At 39.0% G+C, this 19,491-nt stretch overlaps 1 long non-coding RNA gene across 2 annotated transcripts in view; it reads right to left on the bottom strand.

The window, feature by feature from the left end:
- LOC147375711 (uncharacterized) overlaps positions 1 to 19,491 on the bottom strand; it is a 157,871-nt gene that overhangs the window by 113,869 nt on the left and 24,511 nt on the right. Inside the window, exon 1 of one of the 2 annotated variants that reach the window (XR_015160382.1) lies at positions 3,792 to 3,927. The exons of the other annotated variant lie outside the window; for it this stretch is intronic. This is a non-coding gene — a long non-coding RNA (uncharacterized LOC147375711). Of the gene's footprint in view, positions 1 to 3,791; positions 3,928 to 19,491 lie in introns of those variants that run through there. 2 annotated transcript variants of the gene reach the window in all.

The following is a 19,491-nucleotide window of genomic DNA, read 5'->3' as shown; positions in this document are numbered from 1 at the left end:
TAAAAGTAAAAATCAGTATTAGGGTTTTCCAGAGAAACAGATAATAGGAGAGATAGACAGATGAAAGGCAACAGATAAATTGATAATAGATGACTACTCCTCCTAAGTCGCTTCAGTCGTGTCCGACTCTGTGCGACCCCATGGATGGCAGCCCACCAGGCTCCCCCGTCCCTGGGATTCTCCGGGCAAGAACACTGGAGTGGGTTGCCATTTCCTTCTCCAGATAGATGACTAGAAAGATATAAATATATATATTTAATATACATAGGGCTTTCCTAGTGACTCAGCAGTAAAGAACCCACCTGCCAATGCAGGAGACATGGTTTTGATCACTGGGTCTGGAAGATCACTGGAAAAGGAAATAGCAACCCACTCCAGTATTCTTGCTTGGGAAATCCCATGGACAGAGCAGCCTGGTAGGCTACAATCCATGGGGTCACAAATTACCCTAACTGTAAATGGATTAAATGCAGCAACCAAAAGACACAGACTGGCTGGGTGGATACAAAAATAAGACCTGTACATATGTTGTCTACAAGAGACTCACTTCAAACCTAGGGACACTTACAGACTGAAAGTAAGGGGATGGGAGAAGGTATTCCATGCAAATGGAAATCATAAGCAAGCTGGAATAACAATACTCACATCAGACAAAAATGTTGAAACAAAGACTGCTTTAAGAGACAAGGCCACTTCCTAATGATTAAAGGTTCAATCCAAAAAGAAGATATAACAATTATATATGCATCCAACATAGGAGCCCCTCAATATGTCAGGTAAATACTAACAACCATAAAGGGAGAAAATGACAGTAACGGTATTAAAGTAGTAGGGGACTTTTAATACCGCTCTTCGGAGAAGGCAATGGCACCCCACTCCAGTACTCTTGCCTGGAAAATCCCATTGACGGAAGAGCCTGGTAGGCTGCAGTCCATGGGGTCGCTAAGAGTCGGGCACGACAGAGCGACTTCACTTTCACTTTTCACTTTCCTGCATTGGAGAAGGAAATGGCAACCCACTCCAGTGTTCTTGCCTGGAGAATCCCAGTGACAGGGGAGCCTGGTGGGCTGGCGTCTATAGGGTCGCACAGAGTCGGACACAACTGAAGCGACTTAGCAGCAGCAGCAGCAATACCCGCCTTTCCTCAGTGGACAGATGATTTGGACAGAAATTAATAAGAAAACACAGGCCTTAAATGACACTTTAGACAAGTTGGACTTAATATTTATAGAGCATTCCATCCAAAAGCAGCAGACTACACATTCTTAATCAAGTGCACATGGAACATTCTCCAGGATTGACCACATGCTGCACCACATGGTGAGCCTTGGTAAATCTAGGAAAACTGAAAACTTAGCAAGCATCTTTTCTGACCACAACACTGAAATAAAAAATAAATGACAAGAAAAAAACTCTAAAAAACACAAACACATGGCAGCTAAAGAATATGCTACTTAACAACTAATGGATCCCTGAAGAAATCAAAGGGGAAACTTAAAAATACCTGAAGACAAATGAAAATCAAAGCACAGTGGGATGCAGCAAAAGCAGTTTTAAGACAGGAGTTTACAGCAATACCTCAAGAAATACTTTTACAACCTTACCTCAAGAAACAAGAAAAATCTCCAATAAATAACCTAACCTTACACCTAAAACAACTAAATAAAGAAGGACAAAGAAAACCTAAAGTTAGTAGAAGGAAATAAATCATAAAGATCAGAGCAGAAATAAAACAGAGACAAAGAAAACAATTGCAAAGATCAATGAAACTAAAAGCCAGCTCTTTGAAAAGATAAACAAAATAGAAAAAGAGGGGGAGGACTCAAATGAATAAGATTAGAAATGAAAATGGAGAAGCTACCATTGACTCCACAGGCATACCAAGGATTGTTAAGAGACTACTATGAACAATTGTATGCCAATAAAGTGTAAACGTGGAGGAAATGGACAAAATTCTTAGAAAGGAACCATGAAGAAATAGAAAATTTGAACAGACCGATCACAAGTTCTGAAATTGAAACTGTTCTTAGAAACCTCCCAAGTAACAAAGGATGTCACCATTAACCCCAGCATACAGCTGCCAGATCTTACACAGGACTGGGAAATAGACTCTTGGAGGGCACAAACAGAACCTTGTGTATACCACGACCCAGGACAAAAGATCAGTGACCCCACAAGAGACTGACCCAACTTGCCCAGGAATGTCTAGTAGGAGTCTCCAGTGGAGGCGTGGGTCAGTGGTGGCCTGCTGATGGGTTGGGGGTACTAAGGGTACAAGTACATGCATGGGATCCTCTGAAGGAGGTCACCATTATCTTCATTACCTCCACCATAGTTTGGCCCCAGGTAAATAGCGGGGAGGGAACACAGCTCCGCCCGTCAATAGAAAATTAAAGATTTACTGAGCATGGCCCCGCCATCAGAACAAGACCCAGTTTCCCCCTCAGTCAGTTTCTCCCTTCAGGAGCTTCCATAAGCCTCTTATCCCCATCCATCAGAGGGCAGACAGACTGAAAACCACAATCACAGAAAACTAACCAATCTAATCACATGGACCACAGCCTTGTCTAACTCAATGAAACTATGAGCCATGCCTTGTAGGGCCACCCAAAACAGGTCATGGGGGAGAGTTCTGACAAAATGTGGTTCACTGGAAAAGGGAATGGAAAACCACTTCAGTATTCTTGCCTTGAGAATCCCATGAACAGTATGAAAAGGCAAAAAGATAGGACACTGAAAGATGAACTCCCCATGTTGGTAGTTGCCCAATACGCTACTGGAGAAGAGTGGAGAAATAACTCCAGAAAGATTGATGACGGAGCCAAAGCAAAAACAACACCCAGTTGTGGATGTGACTGGTGATACAAGAAAAATCTGATACTGTAAAGAGCAATATTACATAGGAACCTGGGTGTTAGGTCTGTGAATCAAGGTAAATTGGAAGTGGTCAAACAGGAGATGGCAAGAGTGAACATCGACATTTTAGGAATCAGTGAACTAAAATGGATTAGAATGGGTGAATTTAACTCAGATGACCGTTATACCTACTACTGTGGGAAAGAATCCCTTAGAAGAAATGGAGTAGCCCCCATTGACACGAGGCCCTGGCACCTGCACACCCCTTTTCAAGGGGATAATGGTCACCACAGTGAAGAGGCAGCAAGTATCCATACTAAAAGCAGCCCTTGTGCCAAAAATATTAAACTTATACCAGTTCCCACATATACACAGGCTTCCAAAAATACAGTAGATAATGGTTTGCCTAAACTTACACAGTAAGAGAAATAAAATAAGGAAGCAGAGGTTGAGATTGGTATAAGATGGTGGAGTAGAAGGACGTGTGCTTATCTACTCTTGCGAGAGCACAAAAATCACAATTAGCTGGTGAATGACCATCACCAGGAGGATGCTGGAACCCACCAAAAAAAGATACCCCAAATCCAAAGACAAATGAGCCGACACAGTGAGATGGTTGGAGAGGTGCAAACCATAATATCAAATCCAACACTCACCAGCTGGGTGATCCACAAACTGGGAAACAATAATACCAAAGAAGTTCTCCCACTGTTGTGAAGGTTCTGAGCCCTAGGTCACACTTCCCAGCATGGGATCTGGCAAAGGAACTGGGAATCCCAGGGAATCTGACTTTGAAGACCAGCAGGATTGGATTATAGGACTTCCACAGGACTAGGGGAAACAGAGACTCTACTCTTAGAAAACACATAACCTTGTGTGTACCATGACCCAGAGGAAAAGAGCAGTGAACCTGCAGGAGACTGAACCAGACCTACCTGCTAGTGTTGGAGGGTCTCCTGTGGAGGCATGTGTCAGCAGTGGCTTACCACAGGGATGAGGTCCTGGCAGAAGCAATCCTGGAAGGTCCCCTTTGACATAAGTCCTCTTGGAGGTCACCATTAACTCTACCATTGAGCCCATAGACCCCCAGGGCTGGGTCACCTCAGGCCAAACAACTAACAGGGAAGGAACACAACCACAAGCAATCAGCAGATAACTGGATTCGAATTTTATTGAGCACAGCAAGACCCAGGTTTTCCCACCACCAGTCCCTTCTATCAGGAAGCTTACACAAGCTCCATAGCCTCATTCACCAGAGGGCAGACAGAAAAAGCAAGAAGAACCACAATCCTGTAGAGGGCTATAATGAAAATCTCATCAAAGACAGTTAATCAAAATGAAAATGCAGAGGGTTATGTCCCAGATGAAGAAAAAAAACAAAAATCCCAGAAAAACAACAAAATGAAGTGGAGATATGCAATCTTCCAGAAAAAGAATTCAAAATAATGATAGTGAAGATGATCCAGGATCTTGGAGAAAGAATGGAGAAGATGCAATAAATGTTTATCAAAGACCTACAAGAACTAAAGAACAAACAGACGAACAAAATACTAGAAGGAATCAACAGCAGAATAACTGAGGTAGAAGAACAGACAAGTTACCTGGAAGACAGAATAGTGGACATCACTGTCACAGAATAGAATAGAAAAAAGACTGAAAATCAATGAGGACAGCCTAAGAGACCTCTAGGACAACATTAAATGCACCAAAATTCACATTATAGGGACTCCAGAAGGAGAAGAGAGAGAGAAAGGACCTGAGAAAATATTTGGAGAGATAATAGATGAAAAGCTTCCTAACATGGGAAAGGATATAGCCAACCAAGTCCAAAAGTGCAGAGTCCCAGGCAGGATAAACCCAAGCACCGATACACTGACACACATTGTCGTCAAGCTGATGAAAATTAAAGACAAAGATAAATTATTAAAAGCAACAAGGGGAAAATGACAAATAACATACAAGAGAACTCCCATAAGGTTATCAGCCGATTTCTCAACAGAAACTCTACAAGTCAGAAGGGAATGGCACTATATATTTAAAGTGATGAACGGGAAGATCCTACCACCAAGAATACTCTACTCAGAAAGACTCTTGTTCAGACTTGACAGAGAAATCAAAAGCTTTCCAGACAAGCAAAAGTTAAAGAGAATTTGGTATCAGCAATCCAGCTGCACAACAAATGCTAAAGGAACTTTTCTAGGCAGGAAACACAAGAGAAGGAAAGGACCTACAGAAAATAAAGTAAATGGTTTAACTACACCAATCAAAAGACACAGACTGGCTAGATGGATAAAAACATGTGCATGTATGCACTTCCACTTACCACATTTTATTTAACCTATGTAATTATTTTATATTGTTAGGTTAATCATGTTTCCATTATGGCTTTCAATTGTAATTATCTTTTATATTTTATCTAGCTGTTGATTGTGAAAACTGATAAACATCTTTTCCTATTGTGATTATTATTCACTTAATATCATTGTATCATGATTGGTCAACAGAAAATAACGGAATTCCATATCACTGAAAGTACCATTCAATAGAAAAACATGCAATCACTTTTTAAAATCCAGATGCATATCAGAATATTTTTGGAATTGCTTCCCTGGTGGCTCAGGTGGTAAAGAACCTTCCTTCAATGCAGGACACCTGAGTTTGACCCCTGGGTCAGAAAGATCACCTGGAGAAGGGAACAATTAACAACTCCCGTAGTCTTCCCTGCAGAATCTCATGGACAGAGAAGCCCAGTGGGCTATAGTCCATGGAGTCACAAAGAGTGAAACTGGAGTACATGATGATCTTTGACCTTTATCTAGCTTGTTTCACTTTATCTATTTCATTTTCAATGCTCCCATTTCATTTAGTTTCTGTATTCCAATTTCTCCCTCTTTTTGTTCTTGCTGCTTCTCAAGGCTTTATCAAGTGTAAGAGAAAAGCTTCTGTACACATATATAAATATAAATAGTATGTATAATGTACATATTTTTAGAAAACGTATGAATTTTTGAATAGCTAAAAAATGTATGACATTTTTCTTCCACTGTTTGACTTAGTATGAATAGAATGCTAATTTAAATTTATATTCACTCAGAAGTTTGATATAGTTCCATGTATTTCAGTATCTAGTATTATTTGTAAAAGTCTAGAAAGTTTATTACTTAAGTGATTAAAAAAATTTTTTGAAGAGGCTTGAAATTTCTAATCCAATTTTCAGAGTATAAAGAAATAATAGGTAGTAAAAAATTTTAAAAATAGAAAATATGTGATATAGTATTATTAAAGTATTATAGTATTATATATATTAAAGTATTATAGTATTATTAAAACATGTAATATAGTATTATTAATAAACACAGACTTTGTTCAAATTACACAAAATTTTATGTTAGTGTCCATTATTTGTTTTCATACCTTTTTCAAGATTCCACATTGTATAAAATTGCATTCTGAGCATCTTCAGATGCATGCAACAAATTCTCATTCATTCTGTTCATTTTTATTTGGTTAAAGATATTTTCTAGCCATCTGTATGTCTTCTTTGGAGAAGTAAGCCAGAAAGAAAAACACCAATACAATATACTAACACATATATATGGAATTTAGAAAGATGGTAACAACAACCCTGTATACGAGACAGCAAAAGAGACACTGATGTATAGAACAGTCTTTTGGACTCTGTTGGAGAGGGAGAGGGTGGGATGATTTGGGAGAATGGCATTGAAATATGTATAATATCATATATGAAACGAGTCGCCAGTCCAGATTTGATGCACAATACTGGATGCTTGGGGCTGGTGCACTGGGACGACCCAGAGGGATGGTATGGGGAGGGAGGAGGGAGGAGGGTTCAGGATGGGGAACATATGTATGCCTGTGGTGGATTCATTTCGATATATGGCAGAACCAATACAATATTGTAAAGTTTAAAAATAAAATAAAATTTAAAAAAAAAGTAACTAAAAAAAATTAAAAAATATATATTTTTTTTCTAAATTTCCTTGCTATGGCTTCTTAGATACATGTATCATTTAAAAGTCAACATTTAATTTCCAAACACATGGGGTTTTTTAAGTTTTTTTATATATTAACTTCTCATTTAAATGCTTCTCTGCAATCAACCTCTATGTTTTCTCAGTATTCTAACCTTAATGAGGCTTTCAATGGCTAAGTCAAAGATCTCTCCTTGTAAATGTCACATTGCACTTGAAAATACCAGGGTTATTTTAAAACAAAGAAAGAAAACAAAGTCTATCACAGTTTCCACTGTTTCCCCATCCACTTGCCATGAAGTGATAGGACCGGATGCCATGATCTTAGTTTTTTCAATGTTGAGATTTAAGCCACCTTTTTCACTCTCCTCTTTCACTTTCATCAAGGCTCTTTAGTTCTTCTTCACTTTCTGCAATAATGGTGGTATCATCTGCATGTCTGAAGTTATTGATATTTTTCCCTGATCTTGATTCCAGCTTGTGCTTCATCCAGTCCAGCATTTCGCATGATGTACCCTGCATATATGTTAAATAAGCAGGGTGACAATACACAGCCTTGACGTATTCCTTTCCCAATTTGGAACCAGTCCACTGTTCCATGTTCCATCCTAACTGTTGTTTCTTGACCTACATATAGATTTCTCAGGAGGCAGGTAAAGTGGTCTGGTATTTCAATTTCTTTAAGAATTTTCCACAGTTTGTTGTGATCCACACAGTCAAAGGCTTTAGCATGATCAATGAAGCAGATGTGTTTCTGGAATTCTCTTGCTTTTTCTATGATCCAACAGATATTCGCAATTCAGGGGTCTCAAAGAGTTGGACACAACTTAATGACTGAACAACAACAAAACATACGGATCAACAGAACAGAGAGCCCAGAAATAAACCCAACACCTATGAACAATTAATGGCGAGGAGACAGTCTCTTCATCTAGTGGTGCTGGAAGTTAGAAAGCTGCATGTCAATCAATGAACTCAGAACACAACCTGACACTGCACAAAAATAAACTCAAAATCACTTGAAGATTTAAATATAAGACACCATTAAATCCTAGATGAGAACACAGGCAAACTTTCTCTGACATAAATCATACCAATATTTTCTTAAGTCAGTCTCTCAAGGCAACAGAAATAAAGCAAAAATAAACAAATGGGAAATAATCAAAATTATCAGCTTTGGCACAGCAAAGGAAGACATAAAACAAAAAGCCAACTTACATATTGGGAGAAAATATTGCAAATGATGCTATCAACAATGCCCTTAATTTCTAAAATATACAGACAACTTTCATAATTCGATAACAAAAACAAACACCCCAGTCATAAAATGGGCAAAAGACCTAAATAGACATTTCTTCAAAGGAGACATACAGATGGCCTGTAAGCACATGAAAAGATATTCATCATCACTAATTACTAGAGAAACGAAACTGCAACAAGCTATCACCTCACACCAGTCAGAATGGCCATCATTAAAAAGTCTACAAGTTGTAAAGGAATGAAACTCTAACACTTTCTAACACCACACACAAAAATAAACTCAAAATGGATTAAAGACTTAAATTTAAGACCAGATACTATAAAACTCTTAGAGGAAAACCTAGGCAGAACACTCTTGACATAAATCACAGCAAGATCCTCTATGACCCACCTCCCAGAGTAATGGAAATAAAAAAATAAATAAACAATTGGGACATAATTAAACGTAAAAGCTTTTGCACAACAGAGCAAGGTGAAAAGGCAGCCTTCAGAATGGGAAGAAATAATAGCAAATGAAACAAGTGACAAAGAATTAATCTCTAAAATATACAAGCAGCTCATGCAGCTCAATACCAGAAAAATAAACGACCCAATAAAAAAGTGGGCCAAAGAACTAAACAGACATTTTTCCAAAGAAGACATATAGATGACTAACAAACACACGAAAAGATGCTCAACATCATTCATTATCAGAGAAATGCAAATCAAAACCACAAGGTACCATCTCACACCAGTCAGAATGACTGCCATCAAAAAGTCTACAAACAATAAATGCTGGAGAGGGTGTGGAGAAAAGGGAACCCCCTTACACTGTTGGTGGGAATGTACAGCCACTATGGAGAACAGTGTGGAGATTCCTAAAAAAACTGAAACTAGAACTGCCATATGACCCAGCAATCCCACTGCTGGGCATACACACTGAGGAAACGAGAACTGAAAGAGACACGTGGACCCCAATGTTCATCGCAGCACTGTTTACAATAGCTACAACATGGAAGCAAGCTAGATGTCCAACGGCAGATGAATAGATAAGGAAGTTGTGGTGCATATACACAACAGAATATTACTTAGCTATAAAAAAGAACACATTTGAGTCAATTCTAATGAGATGGATGAAACTGGAGCCTATTATAGAGTGAAGTAAGTCAGAAAGAGAAATACCAATATGGTATACTAATGCATATATATGGAATTTAGAAAGACAGTACTGACGACCCTATATGCAAGACAGCAAAAGAGACACAGATGTAAAGAACAGACTTTTGGACTATGTGGGAGAAGGCAAGGGTGGGATGATTTGAGAGCACAGCATTGAAATATGTACGTAAAATAGATGACCAGTGCATATGTAAATGGAGAAGGAAATGGCAACCCATTCCAGTATTCTTGCCTAGAGAATCCTGTGGTCAGAGGAGCCTGGTGGGCTGCCATCTATGCAGTTGCACAGAGACCGACATGACTGAAGCGACTTAGTATGCATGCATGCATTGGAGAAGGAAATGGCAACCCACTCCAGTATTTTTGCCTGGAGAATCCCAGGAACCTGGTGGGCTGCCATCTATGGGGTTGCACAGAGTTGGACACGACTGAAGTGACTTAGCAGCAGCAGCAGCAGCATATGTAAAATAGATGACTAGTGCAAGTTCGATGCATGAAGCAGGGCACTCAAAGCCAGTGCTCTGGGACAACTGAGAGGGATGGGGTGGGGAGGGAGGCAGGAGGGGTATTCAGGATGGGGGGACACATGTACATCCATGGCTGATTCATGTCGATGTATGGCAAAAACCACCACAACACTGTAAAGTAATTAGCCTCCAATTAAAACAGATAAATTAATTTTTAAAAAGTCTACAAGTAACAAATGCTGGAGAAGATGTTTTAAAAAAGGGAACCCTCTTACACTTCTTACACTGTTGATAGGAACGTCAATTGGTATAGCCATGATGGAAAACTGTACGGTGGTTTCTCAAAAAAACTAAAAATAGAGTTGCCATATGATCTGGCAAGCCCACTCCTCAGCATATAACCAGACAAAACCATAATTCAAAAAGATACATGCATTCCTGTGTTCATAGCAGCACTATACACAATAGTCAAGACATGGAAACAACTTACATGTCCATTGACAGATGCATGGATAAAGAAGATATGGTACATTTATACAATGGAATATTAGCTATAAAAAAGAACAAAATAATGCCATTTGCAGCAACACGGGTGCAACCAGTTTATATTATCATACAAACTGAAATACGTCAAAGAGAAAGATAAATACCATATAATATCACTTATGTGTGGAATCTAAAATACAACACAGCGTATCTATGAAACAAAAACAGACCCACAGATACAGAGAACAGATTTGTGGCTCCAAGGGTGAGAGGAGTAGGGAAGAGAAGGATTGGGAGTTTGGAATTAGCAGATACAAACTATTATACATAGAATGGATAGACAACAAGGTCCTACTACTCTATAATATCGGGAACTATATTATATATCCTGTGATAAACCACAATGAATAAGAATATGAAAAAGTATATAAATATATTCTTTTACATATACAAAAAAATTATGTATGTATAACTGAGTCACTTGCTGTACAGCAGAAATTAACACTACATTGTAAACCAACTATGCTGCTGCTGCTGCTGCTAAGTCGCTTCAGTCGTGTCCAACTCTGTGCGACCCCATAGACGGAAGCCCACCAGGCTCCCCTGTCCCTGGGATTCTCCAGGCAAGAACACTGGAGTGAGTTTGCCATTTCCTTCTCCAATGCATGAAAGTGAAAAGTGAAAGTGAAGTCGCTCAGTCATGTCTGACTCTTAACGACCCCATGGACTGCAGCCCACCAGGCTCCTCCGTCCATGGGATTTTCCAGGCAAGAGTACTGGAGTGGGGTGCCATTGCCTTCTTCAGTACAATTAAAACAAAATAAAGGGAACCAAAAATTAAAAAAAAACAATAACAATCATTAATGATTTATTTATATTATGTTAGGTATTTTTGTCCTGTGAGGAACTGTACTAAAAGCTTTCATGCATTTCATCCTAAAATAAATTGACATATGAAGAACTGAGATTTTGCCCAAGGTCAAATGGCAGAAAACTTGCAGAGATATAATTACCTAGCTCTCTGTGATTTCACTGCCCCTCCTCTGTAACCAGGATAACTTATTTCATCCATGTATGTTCCATTATTATTCTATAAATAGCTTGCATTAGTTAAAAAACCCAGATAATAGCCCTATTTTTTCTATTTCCATTTGCTGCCATGTAATTGGTGTTAATGACACCTATTTCAAAATATTAATACTAATATTTTCATTAAAAAGAGTAATTCATTTAAAAAGGAAAACTTTATGGATTTTATATTTACTTTTTCTCAGTGACATGTTTTGGATTTATAAAAGAGATTAAGCTGTTTAACAACCAATACAAATGCTGAGATGCTATACATAATATTCAGTTAATATTTAATTGTCCCTTACTATTTCCTATATAATTCAAAATACCACAGAAAAACTTCCAAGTTTTCCTACAATTAAAAATTTAAAACTTTGTACAAAATGTAATTAGTAAACCCAAACAAGTTTTTGGTTTAACAGTTGGAAGTGAGAAATTAAAACAAACAGAATTTGTTTAGTTTGGTTTCAAAACTAAGAATTATTCTGGCTAGTAAAAATTGCTGTTTTTAGGCTTTAGGTATTAAAAAGATAAAAATAAAAATTTTAGATTTTTTTTTCAGAAAACTTTAAAATTGTTTTAGGAACCTATTCCACATACTTCTTTGCAGCAAACACAATGCCTTGTGTATTAGGTCCCAGAGTCCTCTAATAGCAATGACCCGATTACTGGATCCTTCTAAAGGCTCATCAATTATGACTAAACCCTCCTGAATCATTATTTATTTATTAGATCCTTATCATGCTTTTGCCAATAACAGATCCAGCCAATTCTTTGGGAACTGTTACTTGTATTTTAATAACAAGCCCATCCAAATCACAGAACGTCATGTTCCCCTGCTAAAGAATAATCAAACCCAGAACCAACCAGTGGTTCCTTCCCTGACCACTTACTTCTGTGTCCCAACCTAAGAACACAGGCTCAGGAAATCAATCTGGCTTCTGACTGCACAGGAAATGAAGACATGCAAGCTTCTCTCCAAGGCCTATTAGGCCTTGAAGACCTGGCCTCTCATCACTTGTCAATCTTCTCTCCTTCCTTTCTAATCAGAGTCATTATACTCCAGTAGTCTGGCAACCCACTCCAGTGTTCTTGCCTGGAGAATCCTAGGGACGGGGGAGCCTGGTGGGCTGCCGTCTCTGGGGTTGCACAGAGTCGGACATGACTGAAGTGACTTAGCAGCAGCAGCAGCAGTTCACACCTAACTTATCTGCTGTTCCCTAAACATGGTACACTTTTTCATTCCTCTGTCTATAAAGCTTTCCCACCTTGACCTCCTGACCAGTACTGCTCATTCTTCAAGTCAGGTCCTTAGGAAAGCTCTCCCAACTTTCCCTACAAAGAAATGCAGGCTGCCTCCTCTTTATATCACATTTTATCCTCTACACTTGCTTCACTTTATTGTTACTGCTTTTCACATGTTTGTCTTCCTTCACTTAACTGTGACTCCCCTGAAGACAGATTTTAATGTTCATAATCACACAGAACAGCATGGTGCGTGATGCAAACAGGTGCTCAAGTCCTTCAAGTCTTCTTGTGTGTTGCAAACTAGACACGGTGACCCAAGTTGGCAATTTAAAATGAGCAAAATGGCAAGGTCCCTGTGCTTAATGAGCTCACTATCTGGAGAGAAACTAGTGTTAATAAAATGATAATATTCATGAATATGTTATTACAATTTGAAAGAAACACATAGAAATTCTACTGAGGCTGGAGCAAAAGGAGGAGGAATAGCTAAGGAAGGCTCCCCTAGGAAAGTAGTGCTTACTGGCCATCTAGAGGATGAGTAATTAGAGATGAGGATGAGGAGAAGCTATGGGCCAGAATATAAGGGGGTCTTTGCAAGCCCATAATGAGGATTTAGCTCTTTTGTAATTAGAGCAACATTAGGCATTCAAGAGTTTTAAGGCCTTGCCTGACATTATCAGACTTGTGTTTTGCACAGATGCTCAGGCAGCAGTCTGGAAAGTACACAGAAGAAACAAATATTTATTGACTGAATTAACAAATTAATAAGTGAACTAACACTTAGCTAATTCTTGATCATTCACATTATGTTGCTGCTGCTGCTGCTAAGTTGCTTCCGTCATGTCCAACTCTGTGTGACCCCATAGACGGCAGCCCACCAGGCTCCTCCGTCCCTGGGATTCTCCAGGCAAGAATACTGGAGTGGGTTGCCAGTTCCTTCTCCAATGCATGCATGCATGCTAAGTCGCTTCAGTCGCGTCCAACTCTGTGCGACCCCATGGACAGCAGCCCACCAGGCTCCTCTGTCCACGCGATTCTCTAGGCAAGAATACTAGGCCCATCTAATTAGAATTTAAATTTTAATAGTATCTGCTTGGTCCATTGGTCCAGCATTGTCCAATGAAAATTTAATGTGAGCCACATACATAATCTAAAATTTTCAAGTACCTACATTTTAAAAAGTAAAATGAAACAAGTGAAAATAATTTTAATAATGTATTATACATAGCCCACTGTATCTAAAATACTATTTCAACATGTACTCAATATGAAAGTTATTAAATTTTATACTAAATCTTTGTAATCCAATGTATTTCACATTTATACTACATATAATCCAATGTAAATATTTCACACTTATACTACATCTCAACTTAGATCAGTACATTTCAAATGGTCAATAGCCACTGTGGCCAGTGGTACCATACTGGACAGTGGCAGCTGTAATGCCTTCCCCAAGTGGTTTCCAAATCTGATTATACATCAGAAGTATGCACAAAGACACCTGTTAAAAAGATTTCCTAATAGATCTCTCCATTTTGATTAACTATCTCTAGGAAGAGGCCCAGAAATCTATTTTTGATCAAGTACACAAAGTGACAGTGATGCAACAGTCCATGAACAAACATACGGGAATTTCTGCAGTGCCTCAAAGTTGGGAATATCAAGGAACCTTTGGGAATACAATGAAATGTTTTGCATCCTTGGAAAATTGGAGCAATGTCACAGGAAGCCCAGTAGGAAGGATCTTTGACTTACCTTTAAAGTAATTTCAGAAATTCATGACTACCTCCTAAAAGTTCAATCTGTAGAATTCAGTTCCTGAAAAGAAATGAAATTAACAACACTACTGCCTTCCTGGGGGACCCAAATCTAATCCTTGAGATGTCATGTAAGTGAGAGGGTGATGATGGATCTTGGAGAATAACTCAGAAACTCTAAGAAACCCCTGGGACTCTGTGGGAGAGGGAGAAGAAGAGGGTGGGGAGATTTGGGAGAATGGCATTGAAACATGTATAATATCATGTATGAAACGAGTCGCCAGTCCAGGTTCGATGCACGATACTGGATGCTTGGGGCTGGTGCACTGGGACGACCCAGAGGGAGGGTATGGGGAGGGAGGAGGGAGGAGGGTTCAGGATGGGGAGCATGGGTATACCTGTGGCAGATTCATTTTGATGTTTGGCAAAACTAATACAATATTGTAAAGTTTAAAAATAAAATAAAATTTAAAAAAGAAAAAAAAATAAAGTGAAAGTCAAAAAAAAAAAAAAAAAAAAGAAATCCCTGGGAGATGAAATGGAGTTGGATATCATTGTAGTGGAAAAAGGAAAGCCTGGCATCACAGCTGGACACTGGTTTAGGTAAGGAGTATAATGGAGAGATGGGCTCTCTGATTATGCCCTTTTCTAATCATATCACCCTGGAGTATCACAGCACACCCCAACTCGAAGTGGGCATGGAAACAGTAGGTCCAGTCCAGCACCTATCCAAGCAGGCAGAGTTACATAGGGAAGCTGATAATTACACATACAGGTAGGCGTGGAATAGTTCTCTCCTTTACTTCCCTCCACCCTGGGGTCTAAATGATGCCACACAATACAGCAGCTAATGGAGAAGGGATAGCAAATGCAGGGATACTGGGGGGAAACCTAGGGGCATGTTCTCTTCAAGGAAAGGTAGAATGGAACTAGCAGAGTCCAGATTGTAACACAAATGGCTTTTCACCCTGAGGTTCCTCTTTCCTGTACCGTCTCAAAAAAAAAAAGAAAATCTCATCAGAGGAATCACAGTCCAAGTCTCAGGTTTTTGATCCTCCCTTTCAAGTATGAATTACAGCTGAAGCTGCTGATACTCCCAAGAGAATATGAGATCATAGGGAAAATATTACAGTTGAGGAGTATAAATTCACAAAAGAAAATTTAAAAAAAGAAACTGGACAATTTGTCCTAGAGGAGCAGAATTACTAGGCCAAAACTAGTGAGAAATCTTAAATGAGTAAAAGAAATGCCACCAAAAAGATAATATTCTCCCAAAAAGATAAGGGAGAATATTAGCAATATGAAGCACTAATAAGCTTCTGGCTTCCAGTTATTTCACTGGTTATGAAAAATACAGTCATTGAAACAAACTGAGCAGATAGATTACTGAAGATTAGATACCATAAAATAACAAATTAGTAAGGTAGAAATTAGTTGGGGATCTCTGCCAGAAATGTATCTAGAAGGAATGAAAAGATGGGAAACATAAAATTTAAGGGATAAGAAGAAAACCCTGAAGACAAAACTTGATCACACTTCAAGAAAAAAGAGCTATAGACAAATATCCCTCATTAACATATATGGAAACATAGAAACAGAATACAGCATATTCAATCAGATATACATTATATAAACGTGTAATAAATAAATTTAGAAAGGTTTGAGAATATGAAATCAACATAAAAAATCAATTGTATATCTATATGTTAGCAATGATATATCCAAAACTTAAACTAATCCCTTTCAAAATCACATTAAAAAGAACACTTAGGAATACATTTAACAAAAGACATGCAAAAAATTTTACACTAAAAACTACAAAGCATTGTTAAATGAAACTAAAAGACAACCTAAATAAATGAGTAACATTCCATTTTCATGGACTGTAATAAAACACACCAGAAGAGCCTGGCAGGCTACAGTACACGGGGTTGCAAAAGAGCCAGACACAACTTGGAGACTAAACAACCACAATAAAAACATTACCATTAAGGTGCCGGTTCTCTCCCAAATGATTTATCAGTTCTACACAATCTTTGCAAAATACCAGCAAGCTCTTTTGTAGAAACTGATAAACTGATCCTAAAATTTATATGAATACGCAAAAGACCTAGAATAGCCAAGATATTTTTACAAAATTCAGTTCAGTTCAGTCGCTCAGAAATCTTGATTCCAGCTTGTGCTTCTTCCAGCCCAGTGTTTCTCATGATGTACTCTGCATATAAGTTAAATAAGCAGGGTGACAATATACAGCCTTGATGTACTCCTTTTCCTATTTGGGACCAGTCTGTTGTTCCATGTCCAGTTCTAACTGTTGCTTCCTGACCTGCATATAGGTTTCTCAAGAGGCAGGTCAGGTGGTCTGGTATTCCCATCTCTTTCAGAATTTTCCACAGTTTATTATTTACAAAATTAGAAGGACTTAACTATTTGATTTTAAAACTTAAAGTTATGGTAATCAAGAGAAAAACCTAGACAGTGTATTAAAAAGCAGAGACATTCCTTTGCTGACAAAGGTCTACATAGTCAAAGCTGTGGTTTTTCCAGTAGTCATGTACCGTTGTGAGAGTTGGACTATAAAGAAGGCTGAGTGCCAAAGCATTGATGCTTTCGAATTGTGGTGTTGGGGAAGACTCTTGAGAGCCCCTTGGACTGCAGTGAGATCAAACCAGTCAATCCTAAAGGAAATCAACTCTGGATATTCATTGGAAGGACTGATGCTGAAATGGAAGCTTCAATACTTTGGCCACGTGATATGAAGAGCTGACTCACTGGAAAAGATGAGTGAGTTTCCCTGATGCTGGGAAAGATAGAAGGCAGGGGGAGAAAGGGAAAACAGAGGATGAGATGGTTGGATGGCATCACTGACTCAATGGACCTGAGTTTGAGCAAGCTCTGGGAGATGGTGAAGGACAGGGAAGTCTGGCACGCTGCAGTCCATAGGGTCACAGAGAGTTGGACATGACTGAGCAACTGAACAATAACAAATCAAGAGAGTATGGTATTGGTGCAAAGACAGACTTACAGATCAATGAAAGGGGATAGAAAGTCCAGTAATAAATTCTTACATTTGTGGTCACTTGGTTCTTTATAAAATGTCAAGGCAATTCAAAAGGGAAGAATAATAATTTTAACAAATGATGCTAAAACAATAAGATCAGTCAGTTCAGTTGCTCAGTTGTGTCTGACTTTTTGTGACCCCATGAACCGCAGCACGCCAGGCCTCCCTGTCCATCATCAACTCCCAGAATCCACCCAAACCTATGTCCATTGAGTTGGTGATGCCATCCAACCATCTCATCTTCTGTCGACCCCTTCTCCTCCTGTCCTCAATCTTTTCCAGCATCAGGGTCTTTTCAAATGATTCAGCTCTTTGCATCAGTTTCAGCTTCAACATCAGTCCTTCCAATGAACACTCAGGACTGATGTCCTTTAAGATGGACAGATTGGATCTCCTTGCAGTCCAAGGGACTCTCAAGAGTCTTCTCCAACACCACAGTTCAAAAGCATCAATTTTTCGGTGCTCAGCTTTCTTTGGAGTCCAACTCTCACATCCATACATGACCACTGGAAAAACCATAGCCTTGACTAGACAGACCTTTGTTGACAAAGTAATGCCTCTGCTTTTTAATATTCTGTCTAGGTTGGTCATAACTTTCCTTCCAAGGAGTAAGCGTCTTTTAATTTCATGGGTGCAATCATCATCTGCAGTGATTTTGGAGCCCCCCAAAATAATGTCAGCCACTGTTTCTACTGTTTCCCCATCTATTTGCCATGAAGTGATGGGACCTGATGCCATGATCTTAGTTTTCTGAACACTGAGCTTTAAGCCAACTTTTTCACTCTCCTCTTTCACTTTCATCAAGAGGCTTTGTAGTTCGTCTTCACTTTCTGCCATAAGGGTGGTGTAATCTGCATATTTGAGGTTATTGATATTTCTCCCAGCAATCTTGATTCTAGCTTGTGCTTCTTCCAGCCCAGGGTTTCACATGATGTACTCTGCATATAATTTAAATAAGCAGGGTGACAATATACAGCCTTGACATACTCCCTTCCTGATTTGGAACAATGAATATTACTCATCCATAAAAAGGAACACATTTGACTCAGTTCTAACAAGGCGGATGAACACAGAGCCTATTATACAAAGTGAAATAACTCAGAAAGAGAAAAACAAATACCACAGAGAGCACACACAGGGTCTTCTGTGTACAAAGATCCACAGAAAAAGCAGTAACTATATAGAAGCCTGGCCCAGGGTCACCACACATCTATAAGTAGTCTAGAAAGAAGGTGCTGATGAATCTATCTGCAGGGAAGCAATGGAGACACAGACTTAGAAAACAGACTTATGGACATAGTGGGGGAAGGGAATGGTGGGAATAATTCAGAGAATAGCATGAGAATATATATATTACCATATGTAAAATTATATATCCAGTGGAAATTTGTTGTATGACACAGGGAGCTCAAATCCAGTGCTCTAGGACAACCTAGAAGGGTGGGATGGGGTGGGATGTGGGAGGGAGGCCCAAGAGGAAGGGGAGATACATATATTCATGACTGATTTATGTTGATATATGGCAGAAACACACAGGCAGTTCTCCCATCAGGAAGCTTGCACAAGCCTCTTTTCCTCATCCATCAGAGGGCAGACAGAATGAAAATCACAATAATAGAGAACTAACCAAAATGATCACATGGATGATAGTCTTGTGTAACTCAATGAAACTATGAGCCATGCCCTGACATGCTTCCCAAGACAGATGGGTGTTGGGTAGATTTCCGACAAAATGATTTCCACTGGAAAAGGGCATGGCAAACTACTTCAGAATTCTTGCCTTGAGAATCCCATAAACATATGAAAAGGCAAAAAGGTATAACACTGAAAGATGATCCTCTCCAGGTTGATAGGTGTCCAATACACTACTGGAGAAGAGTAGAGAAATAGATACAGAAGGAATGAAGAGGCTGAGCCATAGTGGAAATGACACCCAGCTGTGGGTCTGTCTGGTGATGAAAGTAAAGTCTGATGCTATAAAGAACAGTACTACATAGGAACCTGGAAAGTTAGGTTCATGAATGAAGGTAATCTACTTCTCTTTATTGACTATGCTAAACCCTTTGACTGTGTGGATCACAACAAACTGTAGAAAATTCTTAAAGAGATGAGAATACCTAACCAACTTACCT

Source organism: Bos grunniens, chromosome 3 (genome assembly GCF_055505025.1).
Source record: "Bos grunniens cultivar Pamir isolate PY7600 chromosome 3, Bosgru_T2T1.0, whole genome shotgun sequence".
In the NCBI taxonomy this organism is placed as follows: Eukaryota; Metazoa; Chordata; class Mammalia; order Artiodactyla; family Bovidae; genus Bos; species Bos grunniens.
Note: the sequence above shows the minus strand (reverse complement) of the source record. Positions and strands in the feature narration are given on the sequence as shown.